Consider the following 25,567-nt stretch of genomic DNA (forward strand, 5'->3'; position numbering starts at 1 on the left):
ATACTTCTAAAATGACATAATGTCTGTTATATTTTCCAATGTGTTTGATATTCTTGTTTAATCTTTCTGAGTTAAGTAATGGCTTTCACCAACGAGCATCTCATTTCCGACAATATACCGACAAACAGTACATTAGCACCAGGACATCTTAGAACATCTTCCAAGCTGCTGCTCTTCACCATGGAAGTAAGTGCATCCAGCTGGGAGCAGAGTAGCAGGAATGGGAATGATAAGATAAACGTTAACTCATTGCCACACGCAAAATGCCCTGAGTATATAGTGGTCCTGTAATAAAAATCTATTTCTCTATTACAATGAAGAAATGTTACACAAGCAATTATTGCCATACGAGAGACTAAGCTATAATTTGCTGGAGAAATCCTTGCGACCTCAAAGTACATTGACAAGGTGACAAGCCTCATTCGTAAAGAACAAGATATATGGATTTTTTAATAGTGCCTCTTACCAGGACGCATTCTACAATGGTTCACCGGCTTTCAAAAGAAACCCATATAGCCTATGTCATAGTACATGCTTCCAGACACATGTTCAGCTACTTCACTATCGACTACTTTCAAAACGTATGAATACACAATGTCATTTAGAAAGTGATCAAATGTGACAGATGTTATATTTGGAATTACACTTTCTGTTGAGTACCGTCCGGGATTCGAACAAACACCATCAGAGTCAAGCACCTAATGACGTAGTAGAATCTGTACGTTACTGAGGAAGCGTAATCCCAAATATACCATGTGATACTTTCAAAACGCCGTGATAAAATGTGAAATATTTCTAACTGGTGTTAGACACGTAATTCACTCTGCTCACATAAGTGGTTCCAGAAATAGATGTCATGTTCTGAAACACATCGCCAGTAAACATATTTGAAGCTGCGAATATGAACCGCTGTGTTAAGAGCTACGAAGGTGTTTAAATGCAACTAGATGTATAGCTTACCACGTCAATTCCTAGGAAACTCGATGAAGAAGAAACTGGGACAGTTGAGTCTTTTCTTCCGCACACGTTTCGAAAGGCCTGTCTCTACCATAAAACATGAAACCAATAATATATAAGGTAAACCATTCATGAACTCGTTTAGGCATTTCATTAAGAGGAAATCTCGATGACTTCTCGATCGTAAAAATATGCGAAGCAGCTTTCCAGAAATCAATGCAGCTGTATACACACTTGGCGTTACTATTGTTGCAAAACCTTTTTTGAAGGTTTTATTCAATTTGTAGTTTCGATAACGTACATGTATTTGTGATGCTCTGAACTCATCAGAAACACGATTGGAACGTGATCATCATGCATTGTTGCAAATCGACCCCAGATTTGGGAAGGGATATGGAAATGAATTAATAACTAGGCCGTCCCAACGAGTCATGCTTTAAGTAACACGGCTAAATTGTGAACTGTAATAAAAGGATATGATGTTGAGCAAAATAGAAGGATAATTTCTAGGTTTGGTTGTGTTTGTAATTCATTTAGTATTCAATTGTGTAGGCGGGAATAAGTCTGATGCTGATCCTGTGATAACAGCAGAAAATACTGACATAACCTGTTCGCATTCATTGTAAACTAACGGGCGAAAGAATCGTCACCTCGCTTTTTTAACATGTCACAAAACAACAAACTCAGATTTTGGAAATTTAACAATCATATTTGGAAAATTAATTGATTGACAACATTCTGAATGATGAAAGTGTAAACTAAAGATATGAATAATGACTTAGTGTACGATAAAAGATAATAAAATAACTTTGGTGACGTTTCTTTCGCCCGTGAGTTTATTATGACACAATGGCGCTACTTCACTCTGAGAGTTTGGGTTCGAATCCCGGATGTGACTCAACATAGGTCTAGTATCTGTATCTTACTTATCTTATGTGCAACCCCAAATATAACATATACTATCCCCCCCCCAAAAAAAATTAATAATAATAATAATAATAAAAAAAATAATAAAATAAAATAAAAGAAGAGAAAAGCATAGGCGTTTTGTATTTTTTAAAATCTATAGATTGCCTATTGCGTTCAAACAATCGTCAAAATATGTAACAAAAGTGTTGATGACATGCTTTCGCACATTTGCACAAGTTAAAATTCGACTTTACCTGAAAATGTTGATTTTGATTAGATTTCTTACAAGGATTAAAAAGGCATCACCTCAACGCAACAGAAGTCACCTTCCAGTTGAAATTGTGCAGCAAAGAGCATTCACTGTCTGGCTATAAAAATCCAGATTACTTTCGGAAATCGGCATTCGTTTTGAAGGAGTTTCAAGGACAAATCACAACGCCACGTCTTGACGCTGCGACACGGAACATCGCCATTGAAAAAATGCACGCTGGAGATTACCAATCTTCTGTTGCCAGGCGTCCGAATGTTAGTCTGAGCATGATATCACGGCCTACAACTCGTTACAACCAAACAGGCATGACGAATGACCATCCCCGTACAGGCAGACCTCGAGTCACCACTGCAGCCCAAGATCGGTACATCTGGGCACTACATTTGCATGATCGTACTGACACGGGTGAGAGTCCATCAGCCAGGGTGCCTTGACTTTGAAGGTTATCCGATCAAACTGTACGGAACAGGTTGAGAGAGACTGGACTGCGAGTCAGGAGATCCGACGTCGGGCCCGTGCTACGTCGTCACAGTGGCACTCAACGTCTCCGTTATCTAAAATTTTCCACTTGGTTGTAAAGACATTGCCTTCTTCTAAACTGATGTAAAAATTCATTTCTTAAAGTCTATTTGTGGACTTATTGTACATGTTTGTAAATACAACATTTTCGCAACAGATTTCTGGGTTATGCGTTTCTCTTTTGAATAGTATATATTACATTTAACCACTTTCTGCCGTGAAGCCGTGTCAATTTACACTTGAGGCAACACAACCATGTACCGATCTTTGTTTTAGCTCCTAGCTGCTTATTATATTGTGAAACTGTTATTTGTAAGAGTCTCAATCATTGCCTTGCTTCTGTATGGGGGCCCCTGGACGAAATAACCTTCCTTGAGCCTCCCATTTATGATCCTGCAGAGATGATCGGTGGCTCCAGAAATTTCGGGTAGATCACAAATAGTGAGAAAATATAGATTGTAGAGCTGAAAGCTCGTGCCAAGTCGCAAATATCTATGCTGTGTCCTTTCTTTCGTATTGTTTTGGCGTTGTTGATTGGCAAGACAGGAAAATTAGGGCATTGATACCAACACACGAACGATCATGTCAGGACATAGAACCCACACATTCGCTCTTCCCAGATATATTTCTTTTGCACTTTGGCACATATTTAAATCTGATGCTTCAGTCTCTTGTGAAGCATGTTAAGGCTCATGATGAAAACAAGGCCTTCCACTGTTTTCCTGAGCAAGTATGCAGGACATAATATCAATGTCAGTGACGGTTTTGTTGATGGTTCTGTACTGTTGGAAGGCGTCAACCTTGTCACAGAAGATATGCACAGATTCGCTGTTAAAGTGAAGGATCTGTATTCTGTAAACGACCACTGCATCGAGTTCAGAAGAAATGCAATCCTGCAAAGTCCGCCATTTTCATGAAGTCAGTTGGCCTAAAAATTGAAAGAGAAGGCTTTGGATTTGCTGCTTAGGAACAGTCACTTCTCACTTAAAACCATATTATCCTGCCCATTCCGCTTTCAATCACCGTTATGGGGCCATTGTTGTAAGAGGCACATTCGGCCAAAGAAAACCTACATAGGGATCAAACATGTTCAGTAATAACTATGCACATACATCATTTGCCCTGACATATCTTGCCCAGGCCTAATTAAAGAGAATGACTGCGTCAGTAGTAATTTACATTGTTTTACAAGATTCAATTCATATCACGGCGGGGAACACGAAGTATTAGCTTCCTACATTGTACCCATGTGTACAGTCAAAACAGGACTGTGGCGTGACGAATCGACATTCAAAGGGGAAACACAGCTTCAAGGTAAGGTGCCTGTTCTCATGTTAAGTCTCGAGGTTGTAATTAAGGTAACATATGTGTGATTGTGGGACGTTATACGTTTGCAATAAAGCTGGGGTCAACATTAAACGCCAGATTTAACAGATATAATAAATTAGATAAGGCTCACAAATAATGTGGCTTTTAATGACGTGAATCAAATTTCGTTGGATTGTCAATCTGCAGGGATCCAGGTAAGCTATCGTCATCAGGCTTCCCACACTCCCCTTATATCTAAGGAACATGGCCAGACAAGGGTCCAACTACAGGTTCGTGAATATTCTAATTGGCCTTATGAAGCGTTATGTGCACATGTGCATTTAACTGCCTTTGATGAAATTTATGGCAATTGACACGATCAATATCAGCCCAGATTACAATTAATACCATAAAAGCTATGTTGTTGCTCATAGAGTCTTACAGAGGAATTCGATGCCACTGAAGAAAGTCCTAGGAGAATCATGCCAACGCGTTCTAACATTTTGTCATCCACATTAAAACTGACAAAGTTATGACTTGCAAGGACAGCCCCACGAACGAACTTCCGAGTAAACGTGATAGATTAAATAACATTGAATTTGAAACAGTGCATTCTAAGAAACAGGTTAATCAAAATGTAAATACACAAACAACATGAAACCCCAACAAGATTAATCAATTTATTCCTTAGGATCGCATTATGATCAAGGCTAAATAATCTGCTATAAGAACTTGCTATCCATTAACATGGAATTCACAGAAAGCTCTTCACACAAATAAGGCTGACCTTGCAGAAGAAATGAAGGTGGAGCGTATTCCTGGAGATGTGTTCTTATCAGACATGATCTATGCCTGGTGTCACATCTAAAGACATCAAAGAACAATTAATGCAGGCTTGTTTGTCCTTTGTTCACATAGTCATCTACGAATGGAAGCCCTATACAGACTACGTCTGGTAACAAATAGTCGTAATTACACATACTTCTCATAACAAGCTAATTCAGTCTGGTGATTTATCATCGGAAGCTATAGGAATGATTCAATGAACGCCTGTGGACAACAACACGGGTCATAGATGTTTAATCAAGTCACGACAAATGAAAATGTGTTTATATCCCTAGGAACAGAAACATCAACTATTTAATGGAATAGCCACCATGTAAAGACATCTGTTAATCAACGGAAATGTATCTCATAATGTGTATTTGCCGTCCTGGTGATAAGTATCTAATATATGTCAATACTTTCACAACCCTCTAGCCCTGGAATTGAAAGCGACCTTGTGCAGCTCCACACTGACCCTTCTGAACTTACTACCCCAGGTCATTTGCTCAAGGGATCCAAAGAATTGAAGACGAGAGCGATCAATGAATTGATTTATCAGCTTCCAAATACACTGATTTATTGCCGTTAGCAATTATTAATATCAATTAAGGATACACTCTACAACAAACATATATCAACATGGTTATCTCCTATCTCATAGAATATGCAGAATACGGTAAAATATGCAATTATTTTACAGACAAAGGAAGGTTCTAGTCTTATAATTTATTGATATTCTTATTATGGTAAAGGGACCACAACATACACTCTTAAGATGTTATATCCACACATCTTGTTTGTATTCACGCTTGATGCTATCTGACCCCTGAAGGTCCGGGTTAGAATTGATCTTCAGTAACCCATGCTAGTCGTAAGAGGCGACTAACGGGATCGGGTGGTCAGGCTCGCTGAGTTGGTTGACACATGTCATCGGTTCCCAATTGCGCAAATCGATGCTGTTCATCACTGGATTGTCTGGTCCAGACTCGATTAATGACAGCCCGCCGCCATAAAACTGGAACATTGCTGAGTGCGGCGTAAAACTAAACTCACTTAATCTTACATGTAAGCTCACCAACAGAATCTTCTCACGTTTGAATAATATTCTGTCACACACTTTTTGTGAACATTTTCCAGTAACTTACTATCTTTCGACAAGTATTTCATTTCCGGCAACAAACTGCAAACCGTACCTACGCGCTATGTCATCTCAGAACATCTGCCAAGATGTTCATCATTGCTGTTGACCCGTGAAGATCCGAGTTAGAATTGATCTTCTGTAACCCATGCTTGTCGTAAGAGGTTGTTATTTACAGACCGCTGCCACATAGCTGGAATGTTGCTGACTTCAGCGTAAATCTAAACTCACTGACTCATTGCTGTGGATCATTGGGAGATATATCGGAGTCAATCAATGTTGATATGATAATAATGAATGTTCTGAGAGTGCATCACCACTTGCACTTCCTTATGACCACAGTCGTTCGTACAGTATTCGCTCTTGGTGTATGACGTGAAATTTGCATGTGTACGATTTTCATTTTCAAACCCCCAAAATCGGCTAGAAACACCCACTAACAACTGTGTGATGCAAGATGATTGTCAAAATTAATGGTTTACAGTGAGTTATCGCCCTCCAAAAGCAAGAATGACACCCCACGCACATGTATGGGGCTACTCCGTTGTGCACGTGCATCCCATCCGTTGTGTTTTGAAAAGTTTGGTAACGCTTATACGTCCTATCCAAATTGAAAGCTCAGGTTCCCCTACTTTTTTAAGAGTATAATTTGATATTATTTATTCCATTCGGACTTGTACGGTATGCTCCTGTGTTTTTGCATGTAGATAATTAGCTTGCCTTTTCATGTGTTTGTGACATTTGATACTCACGTCACAGTCGGCCTCATTCAATCGACTCTGCTTTAGAAGCAATTTCCCGTGGCTATGGAAATAGTTTTACCACTTTAATTGTAGAACTATATATGATATCAATATGACAAAGTACTGACTGGCATTTCTTCGAATCCACGTGTTTGTATATACATGTATATATATATGTTCAGTTTTACAGACGTTGTCATCTTGGACCGTTGTGTTCAGGGTTCTGTTCTTAATGCGTTATTGACATTCAGAAGGACTATGTTCACTTATGGACACATTTCTGGTGCTTTTAACTCATTTGCAAATAAACACGCCATCGTCTTGTTTTTATTTACACTACCTGTGAGTGAGTGCGAATAGTTTTACGTCGCTTTTAGCAATTTTCCAGCAATATCACGGCGGGGGACACCGGAAATGGACTTCACACATTAAACTTATGTGGGGAATCGAATCCGGTTCTTTGGCGTGACGAACCAACGCTTTAATCACTAGGCTACCCCACCGCCTCTTTAAACTATTTAGAATGTGTGACCATAGTGACCATAAGCCAAGTCATTGTGATCAGATTTGCAAATGCTTTTAACACTAGACTACCTCAGTGTTCCAAACAAATCAGTCCTAGTAAATAGGTGCACGTTCCTTGTTTGAGTGGTATTCCATTATAGAAATTTGAGACTTGTGTCGCTATGATTGCTTTGCCGTGAAGATCCAGCTGCAGTAACCCATGCCTGACGTAAGAGGCGACTCATGGGATCAGGTGGCCAGGCTCGCTGACTTGGTTGACACATCGTATCCTAATTGCGTAGAACGATGCTCATGACGTTTATTACTGGATTGGGGCGGTGGGGTAGCCTAGTGGTTAAAGCGCTGGCTCGCCACGCCGAAGACCCGGGTTCGAATCCCCACATGGGTACAATGTGTGAAGCCCATTTCTGGTGTTCCCCGCCGTGATGTTGCTGGAATATTGCTAAAAGCGGCGTAAAACCAAACTCAGTCAGTCAGTTATTACTGGATTGTCTGGTCCAGACTATGAAATACACAATGCCATTTTTTAGAAAGTGGTCAAATGTAACATATGTTATATTTGGGATTATACTTTCTTAGTAAAGTACAGATTCTAGTACTTATGTTGGGTTGAGTCCAGACTATATTATTTGACTGTGGGAGGTAGTTTAAAGTGGCACAAGGCGAAGGAATGTTATCAGGATGGAACCCAAGACAAGTGGATGATATCAAAGGAAATAGTCAATCAATTTAACACCGGGTCAGCAGCAGGTGAAATTGTGATTATTTTGTAATTGTAACACAGCTCCTGTAATGACAGCTCCTACTGATACTTGCAAATGGAATCAAATGGATGTACGCGATAGGAATTCTATCGTTGCATATTATCATTAAAATTGGTCTTCAGCAACTTTGGGTTGTGACGTAGCGTAGTGGTTAAAGCGTTCGCTCGTCACGCCGAAGGGCCGAGTTCGATTCCCGATGTGGGTACAATATGTGAAGCCGTGATATTGCTGGAACATTGCTAAAAGTGATTGCTACTGACCGCCACCATATAGCTGGAATATTGCTGAGTGCGGCGTTAAACAACAAACTATATACAAAACACAAGTAGCTTACGAGCATAGCACGGATAGTATATACTGTGATGTTCGAACCCTAAGAACTTAGTTCATCTTTGTTGTACATGACCCTTTAATGATTATTGTGTTATGGCGTCCAGGTAGGCATCCAATACATTACATTGTACGGGTGAATAGAAAGGTATGAAATATGGATACAACCAAGGTAAGTAAATATGATCATATTTGTATTAATAAACAATACAGGATCAGGGCTAAGCGTAATGAATCGGGTTCCCCCATGTCAAATGTGCATTGCTTTATGGACGAAACGTAAATATGCACCAGAGATTATGGCCCGATAATTACGACATGCGAATCATCAACTGCTTTATGCCCGCAGCAAAATCATTGGGATAACTTGTGTTGATGTGTTTATCGCCTAAATGATGAAAATGATACGGTTTGAATGAGGTGGTGTTCTCGTAACTTGTGTGTACAAGTTTATAATTTGTAAAACGTGGAGATTAGGAAGCAGGCCAATGAATACGGTTCTCAGTCTGGTTGGCATATGTTCAAAATGAAAACTGCGTATTTTCATTGGCATTCGCCGATTTTAATATTTGGAATAATTAGTTGAATGACCAAAACATGCCAACTCATTAAATAGTCATACATACCTTCTTGATTGTCCTTAGATTTGCTCCTTTCGCGTGTTCGTGGTTGCAGTGACCTTCGGGAACCCTGCCAATTCTCAGTCTATGCCAGACTTGAAGTACCTCTTGCTTAAAAGCCTTCAAAATGAGCCTAACATGTGCTGGCTGTTTCACGTCATAGTGAGGCTTCCTGTGATATTCTTCCAACCATTGGTTTGTGTTGGTACAGACTGGATGACTTACAGACCTTCTTGACTGTATAGCTGACAATTGGACTTACCTTTTGACTGGTCCTTTTTTCACAACTATGTTACCCTTTTTGCCAAATGGATATTCTTTAGCGCTGAAGTTCTATGTTTATTAAAAGTTACCATGTGCATGTTCAGCAGCAATTGTGGCCAACGAATATCCATTTAAATATACTTTAACATGAAAGCAAAACCCTATCCGTAATTATGACAGTTCTCTACTAACTGACGAGAGTGTAATATGGACGGTTCCCATGTTTTGGTTCCAGTTTTGTTGCCCTAACTCGAACAATTGCATATATGTGTCTTATAGCGATGCATATACGTTAATATGGTTAAACACGACAAAACCATTCCATAATCAAAACAGATGTCAGCTGATACGATTAGGACAACATCACAAGCCCAATTGCGTTGATTGATGTTCACTGACTGATCACTGGATCGTCTGGTCCAGATGTGATTATTTACAAACCGCCGCCCTATAGCTGGAATATTGCTTAGTGCGGCGTAAAACAACAAACCAAACCAGCAACCCTATCAAGTGTTCCTGACTCACTGTGTAGGTAATGACACCGGGTGTCGTGTTAGTCCCACTTGTGAAATTGCAAGTACACGCAAATGTACGTTCATCTGAACTAACCTAGACTTGTTAGTTTCAGTTTTCGAAACTAAGCGGAAACTCTCATTTTCCGGGTACAGAAACCTGGCGGAAACCTACACTACGCAGTATCCACTAGGTTTCCGCAAGAGCAGAAACTAACTTATTTTTGCTGTGCCTGTATGGTTTGGTTTAAACGTTTGCAAAAGATGAGGTAGGGATACAAATGTTTTATGGTAGAATCCTACAGGTTCTTCTCTTGGCCATGGTCCACATGGACATTATCTCTGTAACGGACCTTTCTTTCTTTGACTAGACTTTTCCACGTATTTCCACGTTTCATGCTGTTCCAGACGCGTGATCAGAAACCAACAAGTCGATATGTTCTTCATTGCTATGGTTTCTGCGTTAGCCGAACGTACTCTCTTCTTCTGCGAAATGACCAAAGAACTAACAAAATGATATACCTCTATGAAATAATGTAATGTCCACAAGGAAACTATTGCTATTCACGCAATTCCTCCAACGTGAAGCTCAGAACGTATCATTACCGTACAGTTCTAGTAATGTACACCTTAACATAACTTGTCTTGGTCCAAATAAACAGTTTCACGTAGCTTTCAGTGGTAATTCAATACATGTCAAACTGGAAAAGAGACGACAAACTCCACGATCTGGTGCCTAGTTTCCATGGTCCAGACGTGGTAGTTAGTGTAAAACCTGTATAGATGTGGAACGTAATATTTGCATGATAAACCTTGTTGAAAATTAAATGCAAGATTTTGCCTCCGTGAAAAAACGGACAGACAATGTGATATTTAATGACATTTCCTATTGGCACTAGCACTGCCAATGTGCCCGCGTCTTGGTCCGCTACAACTATCACACCACCTCCACTTTCTCCATATCAACGCAGCATGGACGGAAAAGCTCTAACAAGGCCTCATTAAGAAGGTTAGAAGTAGTTCTGGCGCTATGTGTACCAATGGATTCAACTGCCTTTGATGTCGGATGAAATTTGACACGTTCAATATTAACCCAGATTTTTAATGTCACCACAAAGGCTATTCTATTGCTCATATTGTCTTAGAAAGGACTTCAGCGTTACTTAAGGTCAGTTGCTGCAAGAGGAGAATTATGCCAACACTTCCCAGCGTGTTTGTCATTTACTTTAACGCTGACATTCGCATGACATTGATGGATAGACCGACAAACGAGGATCGGCCTAAACGCCACAGAATAAATAACATGAAACTTGAAACGATGGATTCAAGGGAAAACGTGGGCAGTTTCGACGTAATGTAACTGCACAAACAGTAATATGAAGATTGATCAGTTTCTTTAGTAGCATGTATATTATAGCATTATAAAAAAATATAATCGGCTATAAGTACCGGCTAGCAAATAATACTGAAATCACACAACACTGTTCATATAAATAACGATATCAAAGGAGAAGGACTGACGTAGTACTTTAATCCTGGTAAAATTATTCTGATTATTCCTGATAACAGATATCTTCTTGTTCCCTATCTTGATAGTATTGGAATCTCACTAAATGCAATTTAAATCCTATTTTACTAAATAGGTCCTCGAAAGGTATAAGAATGGGAATTGTGGCCATAATAATTACCTTGAAATATTTTCACCATGCATAAGACTCAATAATCTATATTTTAGAATTTATTTTATACTGCCATCTACGAATAGAAACATAGTCCTACGCTAACTAAATCTGGTCAATAAGAGTCATTATGACACGATAATCCAATCGCTTGATTTATCATTCCATTTTTCTATTTAATAGGAAAGTAAAAGAAATAATTTGGTCTGCAACTGCGGACAAGAACACTAATCCATAGATTGGAACCAAACCTCTTTTAATCAAATCAAGTGAAGTGAAAATATTTTACAGGAACAGAAAAACCTACTTACATAATAGAGTATCCACCGTGTAAAGAACTAGAGGACGTGGGGGCTCCGTTAATCAAGGAAAATGTATCTGCAACTGTCACGTCCTCATGATATGAATCAAACCTTTGTCAATACTTTCACAACCCCCTTCCGTAGAATTGACAACGACCTTGAGCAACGCCATGCTCCTCGACTGACCTTAGTCAAGGTCATCTGCTCAAGGGATCCTAAGCATTACCGACGAGATCGATCAATGGACTGATTTATTAACTACCCAAATTACATTGATTTGTTTCTCGTTAGTACTAATGAAGGATGTTCAATAAAATGGACATTTATCAATGTTATTAACCCAAACTCAAATAATATACAGATGCGTTAGACCAATATCCAGCAAACTTTTCAAATAATATGCGCTTAGAGAAACGGTGGAAATATATTCTCATTATTCTCAATGAAGTAAGATAAAAGGACGCACACAGAATACAGTCTTAACACATTATAATCATGCCCCTTGCTGTTTGTATCTGGTGTGTCTGGGTTTTACCTATTTCTAAAACATAAGTGATGATAGCAGACGTGTAAACTGACTCATGCACGTAATACTTCAACACCATCAGCATCACCTGCAATTGATACAATTACATAAATTATGGCCCCTGAAGATCCGGGTTAGAATTGGTCTTTAGCAAATCATGCTTCTCGCAAGAGGCGACCAACGGGATCGCGCGGGTGGTCAGATTCGCTGACTTGGTTGACACATGTCATCGTAGCTTATACTCATGCTGTTGATCACTGGATTGGCTGGTCCAGACTCGAATATTTACAGACCACCGCCATATAGCTGGAATACTCCTGAGTTTGGCGTTAAACAACAGACAAACATAATTTATGATACTTGGAGCAAGTTGATTTGTCTCGTTTTGTCTCTTTCGGAAGTATGGTAACCTGAAGGCAATGAGTATTTCCGACGCGAAAAGAATACTTCAGCCTGGGTCATTTCGGAACACCTTCTAAGATTCTACTCTTCATGGTACAAGTACATCCATCTGTGAACAATGTAATACAAAATTGGGGATGATGAATGTGAAACATTAACGCCAGGGGCGTAGCTACCATTATGATTAAGCCCCGGGCTTACACATAATTGTTGCTAAAAAGGTTGGAAAGCCCTCAAAACTATCTAAATAAAAGCTTTACAACCTATCGGACTTACACGAAAAAATGGCTTGCAACGCGCCTGAACGCAAAAGACAGAAACAGTTGGACGTGAAAGGCAAAAACAGCCGTGAACATTACATGAATGCATCTCTGAAAATGTGTACTAACACATGGTGTCCCCGGAAAGGTTGAGCATGTCGTACCCCACAGATCCCGCCGTGCACACAATTTGCAAAAACCAAGTGTCTAGTCTCCATCAGTATCCAGTGTCACGATAGCGCGCGTATTTAGTCACACACGTTCGTGAACGTATTGTCACGTACAAACTGTGTAGCATTCCTGTCCACCTCATTTAAAAGGTAACTTACTGCGCGTTGTACTTGTCACGTAAAAACTGTCTATGTTATTATATCATGAGTCTATATAATCACGGTTACTTCTTCCCTGGGTTGAAAAACATAATTTCCGTTAAAAACCAATGACGTCTTCAGCAGGAAATTTATGTAAAATGACAACGTTGCAAACATAACAATTTATCGAAGTCTTTGCGGCTTTCTTCGGTGTTCTACGACCAATGAATCCTCACTCTAAGAGCATATTGATGGGTGAGCTCTTAAGAGTGTTTCCTCCAAAAACACATAACCCAATGAGTCATCGACATGGATGAACTCTCTGGAATCATTAATAGCCATCTTCAGGGTTTCAACTAATGGTTCTAAATGGTACTTTGGCAGTCTGTTACCTAGGTGGCGTTTCTAAAGTACGCACGCATTTGTTAAATCATCAATATTCTTTTACGGGATGTGTTGTTGTGTTCAGTTGTTGGTTGAGTGAGTAAGTGAATGTAGTTTTACGCCGCTTTTAGCAATATTACAGCGACATCACAGCAGGGGACACCAGGGCTTCACATATTGTACCCATGTGGGGAATCGAACCCGGGTCTTCGACGTGACGTGCGACCACTTTAATCACTAGGCTACCACACCACCCGGCACGCCTGAGAAAAGCAACTCGACTAGACGATTGGGGCACCGGTATCCCACAGTAAAGAAGGAGATAGGCAATATGTCTCTTCCTACCGCCGTCGGATGACAGGAGTTCCGGGTTTTGGCGTGAGGCAAAAAATGCTTCCTTTTTAGTAAAACTTGTTGCGGACGTCATCAATAAATCTTTACACTTAGCTTTTTGAGGTTGGTTGAAGTAAATATAATATTATTAATACGTTGGGTGTCGATATGAACTCCTTATGCTGAAGGTGTGATTACTGTAGACTACGAAGTTCCATGGTACATACTGTACCAGCAATCAACACACTGTACCAGCAATCAACATACTGTACAAGCAATCAACGTGTTCGGGTACTGACATTAAGCGGTCAACACATTGCCTGATCTACCAGTCTGTTGAAGCTGATTGGTTAAGACTTTGTGTGCTGGTTAACAGGTGCCTGCCTCAGATTGTGGGTTCAAATCCCGGATGGGACTCAACCCAAAAGAGTATTAGAACCTGTACTTTACTGAGAAAGTGTAAACCCAAGTATAACATGTGTTTTTTGAAGTCCCAACAATTACGAATGTTACATTTGACCACTTTCTAAAAGGAACTATGTGAGTGTGTGAGAGTGAGTATGGTTTTACGCCGCTTTTAGCAATATTCCAGCCAAATCATGGCGGGGGACACCAGGAATGGGCTTCACACCACATTGTACCCATGTGGGGAATCGAACCCGGGTCTTTGGCGTGACGGGCGAATGCTTTAACTATTAGTCTACCCCCACCACCCCGGAACAATGTGACAAAAACCCACAAATGTTAATGTCGTTGGAAACATGGCGTTGAAAATGTTACACACATCACTTTGTACCTCTGTATTGTACTCTCGAACATATTAAAGTGGAATAAACATAATGTGTCAATATCAAGGAAGCACAGACAAAAAACTAATCTTCCATGTAGAATTATATTTGTTTAACTTGAAAGGAGTGTTCCATCTTCATCCATCATAACAATCATGTGTTTTTAAATTGATGAGTCATCATAATGAAAATATACATATGATACATAAAAACATGATAAGTTTCTTTTTACTTGAATATATAACGCTCCCGTGAGTTTGGGTCATGTGCATGCCACATATCATACACATTTTGGCCATAATGTACAAGCACCTTTTCAAATCAATTTCCTAAGTTATTTGCGTGAATGTTGAGTTAAGAACACGGAAAAACAATTACCATGTGCACATACGAAACTGAGAGGCCTATCATGTTCTCCTCTTGAACTATATGGAAATAATAAAACAGCTAAATTATCCTTTGCATAAATATAGAGAATATCTCAGATCTTCGAGTGCACCCATGACGAACAATGCGATTATTACTGCACCACATATTTTACGCCCATTCTTCAATTTATCCCAATCTTCACAGACATCAGTTTCTTTTCCAGACAATCCTATGACCAATCAAAAAGAAACAGCCAAACTGGCATCGAAATATCAATATTAGGTTTTAAAAACCTCGACTTCTCGGCGCCAATGATTCCGAAACAGTTCACAACATCAAATAATATGATACACAGTGGAATGGGTTTTTTGTCTTTTGCCAGGGAACTCAACTTGGCAACCATTGGTGCTATGACTCAGCGAATTTGGATTTGAGCTCCTATCTATATGACACCCGGTGCTAAGAATCGGGATATTTGATCTCACAAGAGTGTCGTAAATCACCTAAATATATTTGGAAATGTGTAGCTGGAATTATATTTCTTCTGAGGTATGATACAGATAGAAAACGATATCTGAATGCGATCGCCTTCGTGTACCCAGTCAACCGTTTGCTTTAAAATGCCAACCATTATTCATCGAAGCTTTAAAGTCGTGACGCCACTGTCCAGTTCGCACACGGTGCTCCACGGCGATTGTAATGTATGTGGCAAGTTGTGAACTTAGGGCCTGTTCGATTATTGCGAAACTGGTTTTGGTTTTTGAAACTGGTTTCTCCTGTTATAAACGAGTGTCTAGTTTCGGATACGTGGTTTCAAAGTGAAACTAGTTTCTAGTTTTATAAACGAGTGGATGGTTTCACCATCCGGTTTCAAAATGGATACCAAAACAATGTCTCAGCTACTGCATATGTGGAACGAATTGGATGACAGCATATGTGTTTCATTTTATCAGTGAATTAACAAAATTTATAATAATAAAGAGATGAGATGCTTTTGGAGGTAAATATTTGCGTATATGTAATAATACTGTTACAAGTAATTATATATACAAGTTACATAATATAGTCATGTTCAATTGACTGGGGTTTTCAATAATATTTTCCTAGTTCTCAGTTGATTTTTATCATTGTTTTGGTTCCAAAACTGCTGCTCTATTTTGCCACAAAGATCAGCTGAACTTCGCGCTTTCGTTTCCGCCATGTTTGTTGTGAGAGAACGCGAAACTGAAACTGCGAAACCTGCCTCGGCGATGGTTTCGAAGTTTCAGAACCCAGTTAAGGGTTTCGACATAATCGAGTGCATGGTTTTCCCGAAACCAAAACCGGTTTAGCATAATCGAATAGGCCCTTAGTACATTTTACGTAGAAATTGGATCATGGCTGATTTTACACAGCGATAGATTTATCAGTGAATATGTGATCTAATCATTTGAATCTATTTCTCGACGAACTTTTATAAGAATGTTCTTTTGGTTACATGCATCTGTTTTCTACTAATGAGATTTAATGTTATATTTGCAAATTAGTTACCATGTGAAATCTATTATGATTTCAAAACTATAACGCACCTATTGGGATTTCGATTTTGACTTTTCCTAAGAGAATATCATCCGCGAAGATCCAGGTTAGAATTGGTCTTTAGCAACCCATGCTTGTCGTAAGAGGCGACTAACGAGATCGGGTGGTCAGGCTCGCTGACTTGGTTGATACATGTCATCGAGTCCGAATGGCGTAGATCGATGCTCATGTTGTTGATCACTGGATCGATTTCACAAAGGTAGAAGTCGCGGTGGCTGAGCGGGTTAGGCGGCTGACTTTCTGTGCTGGCGATTAGGTGCCTGACTCTGAGGGTGTGGGTTCGAGTCCCGGATAGGGCTCAACTACAAAAAAGTACTAGATTTTCCCAAATATAACATATGTTAGATCACTGTATTGTCTGTTCCAAACTGGATTATTTACAAACCGATGCCATATAGCTGGAATATTGCTGAGTGCGGCGTTAAACAACAAACAAACAAACAAACAAACAAACCTAAGAGAAGATCGGGGTCTTGAGGACAGGTGGTCAGGCCTGTTTGTCTTGTTATGGTTCATTTCGCATGTAATCAGTCATTGATTTGCTCAACAGGCCTCAAATAATTAGGCTGTTTTAGTAAAGCCTGCATATTGATTACTTGCGTTTAGGAACATTCGCTCGCACACTTGTCAGCCAACTGCGAACGCCGTTTGTACATGGCAAGGACATAGCATGGTCGGAGCTATGGTGTAAAACACGCCGCTTTCACCACCAGTTGCTGAAGAAACTTTCGACCATAATCTCCAGGGCATCCATTGCACAAACACGCATGAAGCATTACTTCAGTACTTAAATCGTAGCATTCATTTCATTGTAGAAGCCTCGCTTTAACCTAATGGAAAGAGGATTTCGTTACTTGTATTCAAGACCTTAGGCTGTGTTTATCAAGTCAACAGTCTCAGGCCCCACTACTTAACAGCAAGCCTCTAAGCGAACATGATGAGAGTGTTAATTGACTAATTTACTCCCCGTGACCTTAGCGTCATTGCCCACAGCGCGGGTGTCGGCACACGGCTGAGCAACGTCATGGTCGTCTTGGAGGTTTTCAATGTATATTGATTTGATGCTATGTTCCCGAGGGATGCGTCTGTGTTGCTGTTGTAATAAGCTAATAGTTTGAATTGCGTAAGAGCGTATCCGTGCGCAAATAATTGATTGTGAAGTTTATCTGCAAATATACCCACACGAAAAAACGTGTAGCTTGACGGTGGACCATTGCCTCAGGGCCCTGCTCAGAGAGGTGAAGATAATATCATATGGAATTAGTCAGGTGTTAGGTATGATTATTGGTCTGCTGGTATTTTCCCATATAGCAACTAGTGTTGTGCGGTGTATGAGTTAATCACGCGTTACCCTCGTGAGTGAGTGAGTTGGTTGTAACATAACTTTAAATAGTATGTAAGTAGTTGTTACATATTTAGGTGGTTGAGGGTGACTAGTGTGGAAATATTAATTTTTTGTTTTTTAGTGGGGGGAAATGCGCCACCACAACGACGATCCTTCCCGTGGAACCATTAACATGAACTTCTGAAACACTCACTGCACCTTTAAAATGAAAACGTGAAGGGTTGCCAATAACCGCTGCTGCTTACAACCACCATTTCTCAGCTCAAATCTAACGTTACTTATCCTCTCATTAAAACTTCCCAACTAATTCGACATTTTTATCTACTTTTTCAGTACGCAAATTGAGGAACTTCATGCTAGTTCGCATACATTGGAATGCCCAAAGTAGCGAAGAGTCAGTTACACGGGAACCTTCTTCTTAAACTTGAATACCAAACGTCCTAACTGCATAAAGTTCAGCTATAATCTATTTAAAACGAGGCCTATAAATAAAATACCACACTCGCGAAGTTCCTAGTATCCTATTTGACCTCATCTGACCTCGGTCACATACCATGAGAAGTTCACTCGTCGCTTTGTATCTAACGAGAAGTCGTGCAGTATTCTATATTTATTGTGCAGCCCATATACTACGAATAGCTCAGTTGAGATTTTTGGAGAAGAAACAAATGCAGACAAAAGCGGTATTGCAGTCGAAATTAACCCCATGAGGACTGAATTAGAATGGGGTCGGGAGGTTGACTCGATGCCTTACTTCATAGCAGGTCGCCGTTGACGACAACTCGGGATATTTCCCATAACTTTATTAATAGGAATATGATTAATACTCAATGGAATGGCCTCATGTAGAAAACATTTATTAGACCGGATGTAACTTACACACCTGTCGGACTTCCGAGTAAAGATGGGTATTCAGTACATTATGCGTATCGTAGGAGCGGTCAGTTTACTGGTCACACTCCGTACCCGAAGGCTTTGGTTGGATGTTGGCCTTGCTTTTAGCCACTGGCCTTCTGGCCCGACCACGATTTCTTAAAGGCTATTACATAGCTAGTATACAGGTACTGAACGATTCGTGTAATAAAAATAGAAGGTTCTTACATGTATTGACCATCATCCTACTAATTCCCTTCTGTGTACACACATATTCCCCGGATTACCAGCATCCTTCTGTGTCCATCAGAATCCAACAAATTCCCTTCTGTGTCCACCAGAACCCCACAAATTCCCTTCTGTGTCCGCCACAACCCCACAAATTCCCTTCTGTGTCCACCAGAACCCCACAAATTCCCTTCTGTGTCCGCCACAACCCCACAAATTACCTTCTGTGTCCGCCACAACCCCACAAATTCCCTTCTGTGTCCACCACAACCCCACAAATTCCCTTCTGTGTCAGCCACAACCCACAAATTCCCTTCTGTGTCAGCCACAACCCACAAATTCCCTTCAATGTCCACCAATATCCCACAAATTCCCAATTGTTCACAAGTATCCCACCTATCACCCTTTGTGTTCTGCATTATCCCATCACTTCCCTTCTGTGCCAACCCGATATTTCAACTGTTTGTCCCAATTCTGTGTTCGCCAGAATCCACCCCATCCCGTTCTATGTTCACTAATATACTTAAGTATACTTACAAAAGTTTAAGTCTCGCCAATGATGTAATCCCTAGTGAAGTTTGCGGTCCTGCAGGCGTTAGCAATTTTTTGAAGGGTTTACAGATGGCGTATTTACAGAGTGTTGCACGCAATCAAAGACTCAGCTGTTTGGCCAACAACGTATTATCTGTCTCGACTCCCATTGCTATTAACATTATCTGTCTCGTCTACCCCTGGTATTATCTGTCTCATCTACAACTGGTATTATCTGTCTCGTATTCAACTGGTATCACCTGTCTCGTATTCCACTGGTATTACCTGTCTCATCTACAAATGGTGTTGTCTGTCTCGTTTACCACTGGTATTACCTGTCTCATCTACAACTGGTATCATCTGTCTCGTCTACCACTGGTATTACTTGTCTCATCTACAACTGGTATTATCTGTCTCATCTACAACTGGTATTATCTGTCTCGTCTACCACTGGTATTACCTGTCTCATCTACAACTGGTATTATCTGTCTCATCTACAACTGGTATTATCTGTCTCGTATTCCACTGGTATTATCTGTCTCATCTACAACTGGTATTATCTGTCTCGTATTCCATTGGTATTATCTGTCTCATCTACAGCTGGTATTATCTGTCTCGTATTCAACTGGTATTATCTGTCTCATCTACCACTGGTATTATCTGTCTCATCTACCACTGGTATTATCTGTCTCATCTACAACTGGTATTATCTGTCTCGTATTCAACTGGTATTACCTGTCTCATCTACCCCTGGTATTATCTGTCTCATCTACAACTGGTATTATCTGTCTCGTATTCCACTGGTATCACCTGTCTCGTATTCAACTGGTATTACCTGTCTCATCTACCACTGGTATTATCTGTCTCATCTACAACTGGTATTATCTGTCTCATCTACAACTGGTATTATCTGTCTCGTATTCAACTGGTATTTTCTGTCTCATCTACAACTGGTATTATCTGTCTCGTCTACCACTGGTATTATCTGTCTCATCTACAACTGGTATTATCTGTCTCGTATTCCACTGGTATTATCTGTTTCATCTACAACTGGTATTATCTGTCTCATCTACAACTGGTATTACCTGTCTCGTATTCCACTGGTATTATCTGTCTCATCTACAACTGGTATTATCTGTCTCGTATTCAACTGGTATTATCTGTCTCATCTACAACTGGTATTATCTGTCTCATCTACAACTGGTATTATCTGTCTCGTATTCCACTGGTATTATCTGTCTCATCTACAACTGGTATTATCTGTCTCATCTACAACTGGTATTATCTGTCTCATCTACAACTGGTATTATCTGTCTCGTATTCAACTGGTATTTTCTGTCTCGTCTACAACTGGTATTATCTGTCTCATCTACAACTGGTATTATCTGTCTCATCTACAACTGGTATTACCTGTCTCGTATTCAACTGGTATTTTCTGTCTCATCTACAACTGGTATTATCTGTCTCATCTACAACTGGTATTACCTGTCTCGTCTACCACTTGTATTATCTGTCTCGTCTACAACTGGTATTACCTGTCTCATCTACAACTGGTATTATCTGTCTCGTATTCAACTGGTATTTTCTGTCTCGTCTACCACTGGTATTATCTGTCTCATCTACAACTGGTATTACCTGTCTCGTCTACCACTTGTATTATCTGTCTCGTCTACAACTGGTATTACCTGTCTCATCTACAACTGGTATTACCTGTCTCATCTACAACTGGTATTATCTGTCTCGTATTCAGCTGGTATTTTCTGTCTCGTCTACCACTGGTATTATCTGTCTCATCTACAACTGGTATTATCTGTCTGTCTCTGTCTACCACTTGTATTATCTGTCTCGTCTACAACTGGTATTACCTGTCTCATGTACAACTGGTATTATCTGTCTCGTATTCAACTGGTATTACCTGTCTCATCTACAACTGGTATTATCTGTCTCGTATTCAACTGGTATTTTCTGTCTCGTCTACAACTGGTATTATCTGTCTCATCTACAACTGGTATTACCTGTCTCGTCTACCACTTGTATTATCTGTCTCGTCTACAACTGGTATTTTCTGTCTCATCTACAACTGGTATTATCTGTCTCGTATTGAACTGGTATAACCTGTCTCATCTACAACTGGTATTACCTGTCTCATCTACAACTGGTATTATCTGTCTCGTATTCAACTGGTATTACCTGTTTCACCTACCACTGGTATTATCTGTCTCATCTACCACTGGTATTATCTGTCTCGTCTACAGCTGGTATTATCTGTCTCGTATTCAACTGGTATTATCTGTCTCATCTACAACTGGTATTATCTGTCTCATCTACAACTGGTATTATCTGTCTCATCTACAACTGGTATTATCTGTCTCGTATTCAACTGGTATTATCTGTCTCATCTACAACTGGTATTATCTGTCTCGTCTACCACTGGTATTATCTGTCTCATCTACAACTGGTATTATCTGTCTCATATTCCACTGGTATTATCTGTTTCATCTACAACTGGTATTATCTGTCTCATCTACAACTGGTATTATCTGTCTCGTATTCCACTGGTATTATCTGTCTCATCTACAACTGGTAGTATCTGTCTCGTATTCAACTGGTATTATCTGTCTCATCTACAACTGGTATTATCTGTCTCATCTACAACTGGTATTATCTGTCTCATGTATTCCACTGGTATTATCTGTCTCATCTACCACTGGTATTATCTGTCTCATCTACAACTGGTATTATCTGTCTCGTCTACACCACTTGTATTATCTGTCTCTGTCTACAACTGGTATTATCTGTCTCATCTACAACTGGTATTATCTGTCTCATCTTCAACTGGTATTTTCTGTCTCGTCTACCACTGGTATTATCTGTCTCATCTACAACTGGTATTATCTGTCTCGTCTACCACTTGTATTATCTGTCTCGTCTACAACTGGTATTACCTGTCTCATCTACAACTGGTATTACCTGTCTCATCTACAACTGGTATTATCTGTCTCGTATTCAGCTGGTATTTTCTGTCTCGTCTACCACTGGTATTATCTGTCTCATCTACAACTGGTATTACCTGTCTCGTCTACCACTTGTATTATCTGTCTCATCTACAACTGGTATTACCTGTCTCATCTACAACTGGTATTATCTGTCTCGTATTCAACTGGTATTATCTGTCTCATTTACAACTGGTATTATCTGTCTCGTATTCAACTGGTATTTTCTGTCTCGTCTACAACTGGTATTATCTGTCTCATCTACAACTGGTATTACCTGTCTCGTCTACCACTTGTATTATCTGTCTCGTCTACAACTGGTATTATCTGTCTCATCTACAACTGGTATTATCTGTCTCGTCTACAACTGGTATTATCTGTCTCATCTACAACTGGTATTATCTGTCTCATCTACAACTGGTATTATCTGTCTCGTCTACCACTGGTGTTATCTGTCTCATCTACAACTGGTATTATCTGTTTCATCTACAACTGGTATTATCTGTCTCGTATTCCACTGGTATTATCTGTCTCGTATTCCACTGGTATTATCTGTCTCGTATTCAACTGGTATTTTCTGTCTCATCTACAACTGGTATTATCTGTCTCGTCTACCACTGGTATTATCTGTCTCGTCTACAACTGGTATTATCTGTCTCGTATTCAACTGGTATTATCTGTTTCATCTACAACTGGTATTATCTGTCTCATCTACAACTGGTATTATCTGTCTCGTATTCCACTGGTATTATCTGTCTCGTATTCCACTGGTATTTTCTGTCTCATCTACAACTGGTATTATCTGTCTCATCTACAACTGGTATTATCTGTCTCATGTACAACTGGTATTATCTGTCTCATCTACAACTGGTATTACCTGTCTCATCTACAACTGGTATTATCTGTCTCATCTACAACTGGTATTATCTGTCTCATCTACAACTGGTATTATCTGTCTCATCTACAACTGGTATTATCTGTCTCATCTACAACTGGTATTATCTGTCTCATCTACAACTGGTATTATCTGTTTCATCTACAACTGGTATTATCTGTCTCGTATTCCACTGGTATTATCTGTCTGATCTACAACTGGTATTATCTGTCTCATCTACAACTGGTATTATCTGTCTCATCTACAACTGGTATTATCTGTCTCGTCTACAACTGGTATTATCTGTCTTGTCTACAACTGGTATTATCTGTCTCGTCTACAACTGGTATTATCTGTCTTGTCTACAACTGGTATTATCTGTCTTGTCTACAACTGGTATTATCTGTCTCGTCTACAACTGGTATTATCTGTCTTGTCTACAACTGGTATTATCTGTCTCATCTACAACTGGTATTATCTGTCTCATCTACAAGTGTTATTACCTGTCTCATCTACAACTGGTATTATCTGTCTCGTCTACAGAGCAATCTTAGCACAAATCCGATCTTCAGACAGTCTTAGTGCTACGATCACTTTGTGAAACGGCTCCCAGGTCCACAGGCCGACATCAGTCGTGGAAAAACAGCGATTTCAGTCGCATTGATTAGAGATCGTTTGCTTGTTTCGGTTCATTGTAAAGCTTTTATGACAGTTCTTTTACATTGTAATTTGGTTCCAACAATAAACGCAGCACACGATTATACACTGAGAATTCCAACCGTTGTTCATGGATTCTCACTATTTATCAAATTACAGAACAGTATGACACAACTAAATCCAAGCCTTTCAGGAATGATATTTAAGTACGCATCGGTTCTGTTGCCCAGGACATGGTTAACCCAAATGCCATCCAGTTTTCGTCTTAATGGACACTTGTCGCACAATCTGGCGTCTTGGGACAACATACCCCCTGATGGCAATCTGTCTCGCCGGTCTGCAACATGCTAATGTCCGTGCGTCGCGCAGAGAGCGAAAAAGCGCATTTCACTTGAGAGAAATGTTAGCAGACTAATTTGCGTTACATCTCTTTGATCATACCAAGCGTGTCAAATCATTTAAGAGCCTTTAGTTAACTGGTTCTGTCGTATGCGAAGGGAGTTGAAATGCACTAGAAACAATCTTCTGTTGGGTTTTCGCGGTTACCATACCATCTAAAACCTCGGATGTAACGACGCATAATTTGTCAATGGTTAAAAGTGTGGCTTCTAAGATTAAGCAAAACCTGTTGTGTTTAATGATGCAGAGAGCGTCACGTGTCTCGTTGAGCATGCGCATTCACGTCTAAAAACAATTCTGTTCTTGCGGCTTTTTAGCCGGCTTCAATGGAGGATTTAAAGATTGGATGGAGCTTGTAGGATTTAATGAAGTGAAAGAATGTTCGTGTCGCGTTGCGCATGCGCTCCCTGATTACTAAACTACCGGAAGTGCGCTCAATAGTTGTATGAAATGTTTGAATAGTGTATGGCATACAAAGGCGTCTCGCCTTCCCGCTGATCATTTGTGTATACGGTTGAGTTGATTAATGACCTTACCCTATTCAACGTAATCACCTCAGAAATAACGTATACAAGCTAGGCTGAGACCAGCAGATTAAGCCTAAATGAACGCAGACTTTCGATCCACAGGTTAAGTTTAAAAAGATTTATTTTTACACCAAAATCCTATTTTGAGTTATGAGTGCTCGAAATATTGAAAATGTTTAAATATCTGAGAATCTGACGTCTTTGACTAAATTTCTTCAACGTGCTTTATTAAACAAGTTTTAGTATCAAATTAATTGATTGATTGGTCAGGGATAAATCACGTCTTAGGCATAGCTATTTGCTGTGCAGAGTTGCGTCCCTTGGGAATGCCAGAATCATATTATCAGGGGTTTGAATCTCATTGGATTGTCAACACTATGTCCTGCTCGTCGAGTTCACAAAAATTGTAACGATCTAAGATCGCCTCCGGTTTACTTCTAATATGTATAAAGCTGACACGTCATAACATAACCGAAGCACTTTCAAGTGGCATTAAATACATTTTATTTATTTTTCGAACCAC

General features: G+C 39.8%; 1 long non-coding RNA gene across 1 annotated transcript; it reads left to right on the forward strand.

Annotated features, from left to right (window-relative positions):
• The first annotated feature begins 6,359 nt into the window (after positions 1-6,359).
• On the forward strand, positions 6,360-12,087 carry LOC124285910. The gene is made up of 3 exons (XR_006900915.1): positions 6,360-6,507; positions 10,692-10,694; positions 12,076-12,087. It is a non-coding gene; the product is annotated as an uncharacterized LOC124285910 (long non-coding RNA).
• The last annotated feature ends 13,480 nt before the right edge of the window (positions 12,088-25,567 follow it).

This window comes from Haliotis rubra, unplaced genomic scaffold (assembly GCF_003918875.1).
Source record: "Haliotis rubra isolate DU_JTF1 unplaced genomic scaffold, ASM391887v1 Scf1, whole genome shotgun sequence".
Classification (NCBI taxonomy): domain Eukaryota; kingdom Metazoa; phylum Mollusca; class Gastropoda; order Lepetellida; family Haliotidae; genus Haliotis; species Haliotis rubra.